The 4,801-nt window shown below is 41.7% G+C and overlaps 1 pseudogene; it reads left to right on the top strand.

The window, feature by feature from the left end:
- The first annotated feature begins 6 nt into the window (after positions 1-6).
- LOC137891968 (deoxyribonuclease-1-like) lies at positions 7-4,287 on the top strand (annotated as a pseudogene).
- The last annotated feature ends 514 nt before the right edge of the window (positions 4,288-4,801 follow it).

Here is a 4,801-nt window from a genome sequence, read left to right as displayed (position 1 = left end):
TCCAACGCGACTCTCATGAACATCATCAGCACGGTCGGGAACTGTATAAATATAAACATTTTTCTTTCTTTCTTTCTTCCTTCTTTTTTTCTCAGATTGTTTCACATTACAATTACCCACATTTGAAGTGTAAAGACAATATATATTTGAACGGTGGAGTTTGGGGAGACTCACAAGAGGTAGATTAAATACAAAAACAAAAAAATGCATCCTACATTTCCCACAATGCAACCGTTAGCATTTTATAATTTCTCCAGACCCTCCTTGTCTGGTAAATATCCATGGCTTTTAAATTCTACTTTCCCACTTTGCAATGCATGTTTTCAGTTTGTACTGTCCAAGCCCGAGCTCATATGATCCTAATGACATCACTATGACATCATAAGGGTCATTTTCTCCTCCAGAATACATCATACAGCTGTTTTGAGAGGTATTTAAAGTAATACTTCCCAGAGATCAACTGTAAGGATCCTTTAAAGAGACTCTGGTCCTTGGAAACAATACCACTTTCTTCCACAGGGGTCGCCAAAAACATAACAAGAAGAAAGCGTTAAATAAAGAATAAACATGACAAATTTACTTTGGTGTTCGTTGTTATTTGATTACAGCTGATCAATGAAACAATTTGTATAGGGTCGAGTGAAAAAAAACATTAGAGTTGAACTAGTAGAATTAGTGAAGTGCCCCTTTACTACCGACATTCATCATTACGGGAAAAGAGATGACTTGTTGGTTCCCCTCTTTAAGTTGTGTTTTCTGTGTGTTTTATGGAGAACCATACATGAATCAACTCATATAATAAGACACCACTGTTACGAGAACCCTAATATTATGTTTAGGACATACGTGTTTTGTGTTTCTCAGATTGTCCATCGCTATGACATCATCCTGATCCAGGAGGTCAGAGACAGCGATCTGTCAGCGACCAAAAAACTCATGGAGCATGTCAACAAGTTAGACTGCACCTTACAAAACGCACATGTTATTATTATGATAATGATATTTATTATGATGTAAGATAAACAAAATTAGGTTTTAATCTGTGTGTGTTTTCGCAGAGGTTCTCCTCAGTTCAGGTACAGCCACATCGTCAGCGAGCCTCTGGGTCGCAGCTCCTACAAGGAGAGATATCTCTTCCTCTACAGGTAAACAGAGAGAGGCAAAAACAACCGATCTGTTGTAAGAAATCCTACGTTGAGACCCCACATCAGTGACCAGAAAACAAACTTACATTGTTGGATTATTAATGTTGATTTTAACGTTGTAGCTGGTCTTAGTGGAGCTCATCTTAACATCTTGATATGCTCTGGGGCAGTTTAATCTGTAACAATTTGTCATATATTATAATGTATGTCATATGTTTTGTATGTGAAAGCTCAATCTGAAAAGTAACAGTGAGTAAAGTAAGTAACCTTAATTGTAAACATTTGCCTCTGAGATGTAGTGGAGTAGAGAGGTATTTAGTAACAGCAAATAGAAACACTCAAGTACCTCAAAGACACCTCAAAACTGTACTGAGGTGCAGTACTTGAGTACATGTACTTAGTTACTTCTCACCACAGGTTTAATTAAAGCCGGTTCAATATACATATTAGCAGATTGAAGTTGGTGAAAACGCCACACTTTTGACTGCTTTTCGTGGCATTGAATGCAATTTCTCAACGAATTCACTTAAAGGGCCAGTGGGCAGGATTTAGTGGCATCTAGTGGTGAGGTTTCAGATTTAAACCAACTGAAGACCTCTACCTTCACAAGCGTGTCAGAGAACTGTCCTATCCTATGGCAGTTATACCTAAATTATTTTCCTTGGCAAAAAAAAAAGGCATGACACATCTGCACACCACATTCACCCTTTCAGGATTGAGCTGCCCCCTAGTGGTCGGCCCCAGAAGGCACAGGACTTACTTGTTCAAAAGTAAAAGTTTTTACAGACAGTGACAGACGTGGTCAAGTAGCATCTCTCCTCTGCAGGGAGCAGACGGTGTCCGTGGCTAAAAACTACACCTACGACGACGGCTGCGAGCCGTGTGGGACGGACACCTTCAGCCGAGAGCCCTTCGTCGTCATGTTCACCTCCAAAGAAACCGGTAGGCCCCGGGGGGAGTGTGGCAAGTCCGCTTTTTCTCTGTCACCAGTGATGTCGATTACCTCGTTTATTAGGCAATCAACTGAGAACTTGTGTGAGATTCTGAGGTCACAGATCTATTGGTCACGAATGCCCCTAAAAAAACCCCTCTAAGACTTGTAAATTCTTTCTGTCACACAGTATTTATGTCAGACAAATGTTGGCAGTGTTGGCATCTCTTTTCTGTCATATCCAAAAATCTCAACTTCCTCCTTCACACATTTCCCCCCTTCATTCACTCCTTCCTCCTTTTTTTTATAGCTGTGAGGAACTTTGCTCTGATCCCCAGCACACCTCTCCAGACTCCGCTGTGAAGGAAGCCGACGCCCTCTTTGATGTGGTGACTGATGTCCGCGCCCGCTGGAACACCAATGTGAATGCTCTCCTCCAGAAAACACAGGAAAAAAAAGAGTGCAAAGGATGATTAATTTGTTAAAAATATGAGATGGTGGGTGGTTGAAACTATTTCTGCTCTCCCTGCAGGACATCGTGCTGCTGGGCGACTTCAACACAGGCTGCAGTTACGTATCAGGCTCCGACTGGCAGCAGATCCGCCTCTTCACGGACAAGAGTTTCCACTGGCTGATCACCGACGAGGCCGACACCACGGTGTCACACACTAACTGCCCTTACGACAGGTGGACACACATGCATAGACACTTGCATGTACACACATCACATGCCACACAGAGACTCTTAATTCCAACCCTCTTCCTGTATCTGCAGGATTGTGGTCACTGATGACATGATGAAGGGAGTGGTGCCCGGCAGCGCTGAGGTCTACAACTACATGGTGGACTTGAAACTCAGCCACAGTCTGGTAAAGATAACTTTAGCTTTAAATCTCCTCTATGATAGAATTAATATCAGTTGCAATGTAGTAAAAAAGGCAGGGTCTATTAGGAGTTGCTTAAAACCGGCTGGGAATCGCGTTTTTTCTTGACCCTATTAATAAGTGGGTAGAGCGTGTTGTCTTCTAGAACGTTGGCTATATGATCACTGACTCCTTCTATCCACAAGTCAAAGCGTCCTTGAGTGAGACAAGATGATCCCAGTGCACTTTAAAGCAACCTACTTCTTCTAAAATGCTTAGGAAGCTGCATTCATGCGCTCGGGTTGGCTGCGGTTCTGAAAAGTGAAGCCAATGCAAAAGTGCCTTAAACTTGCATTCTCTCTAAAGGCCATCTGGTCGCAAAAAAGAAGTCTGATTGTATAGAAGTCTATGAGAAAATGACTCTACTGCTCACTTGATTTATTACCTCAGTAAACACTGTAAATCTCAGTGTCTAGGTTCAAGTCTTCTTCAATACATCATGATGTTCATTTAGTAAATTATGGTCCATTTAGAGTCAAATAGACCATAATCCAAGCCCTGGATTATGGTCTCAAGCCACGCCCTCAAGCAGACCCTGAATTCCAGGGTCAGCTTGAAGGCATGGCAACCTTGTTATTGACATGTCGCTACCGCTACCAGAGTCGTATACTGCATCTCTACGTCACTCCTCCGCAGTCCAAATGTGGTCACTTCCAGCTCACCGGTTGCAAAAAGCCAAGATGGCGACGACCAAAATGGCAAACTCGAGGCTTCAAAACCAAGATCAGCCGAGTAATAGTCCTACTCAAAGCCCCAAATAAAGCGTCTAATCTTTTTTTTTTTCTTTTTTAATGCACACACTTGGAAAATGGTCAGCAGTTTTGGTTGAAAGGCTGAAATGTAAAACCAGTACTGTATGTAGTCCTTTAGTGATGCAAGTGAAAAATGTTTTTGACGACCTTTTGAGTATATATATATATATATATTTTTTTAACATACTAAATCATGTTTTACATGGAAAAGCCTGTTTTCTGTTTAACCGAAGCAATCTTCTATATGCTTATGCTGGACTAACAAGAAATTGTGCAACAGGAGAAACCTACTACGCTTTCTCTCCATCTCCCTCAGGCATTGGCTGTCAGCGACCATTTCCCTGTGGAGGTGGAGCTGATTGACCAGGCTGCTGCTGCCTGAATCTCGATTCCCACAAGTGTTGCAGAAACTTCCAGGCTGAACTGGAGTCATGAGAGATCAGTGGGGGAACTCTTTGCAATCACACAGCCTTAAATTTATGAGACCAAAATAAACAAATAATTTCTGCTATTAAACAGAAGTCCACGCACCTGTATTGTATCAAGTGGCAGCACAATTTGTAGTGGTAGGTATCGAAAAATGTTGCACAAAAAACTGAAGCTATCTGCATACAGCAGTAGTAGTAGTAGTAGTAGTAGTAGTACGACTGTCTCAAAGACAAATCGAAAGATACTTTATTTCTTAATGCGACCATGGAGATCATTTCTTAAGATGAAGTACACTGACAAAACTGAAAGTGAATCTTTTTATTCTTTAATCACACAAATCAATTCTCTGACCACATAAAAACTCCCATTGCTCAAGCAATTTCAGGCTAAGAAGCAGTCAAGTCATGTTATGTTGAGAAATCTGTCACAAAGGCATCGCCCACTGTGGACTGTTAAAATGCACCCAAGGTCACTTTCATTAGTTATGGTTCTTGAAGGTACAGTAATGCTAGGCACTTGGAGACCACCGGTTCGTGGCAATAACTGACTGTTCACTAAAGCCCGCCCCCAAAAAAGCAAATGTCCAATCACAGTTCAGCAACCGTAACCCAGCATGGTATG

This window comes from Cebidichthys violaceus, unplaced genomic scaffold, assembly GCF_023349555.1.
Source record: "Cebidichthys violaceus isolate CVI_PGR_0920_01 unplaced genomic scaffold, fCebVio1.0.p SCAF_723, whole genome shotgun sequence".
Lineage (NCBI taxonomy): Eukaryota > Metazoa > Chordata > Actinopteri > Perciformes > Stichaeidae > Cebidichthys > Cebidichthys violaceus.
This window is presented reverse-complemented; position numbering and strand designations above follow the sequence as displayed.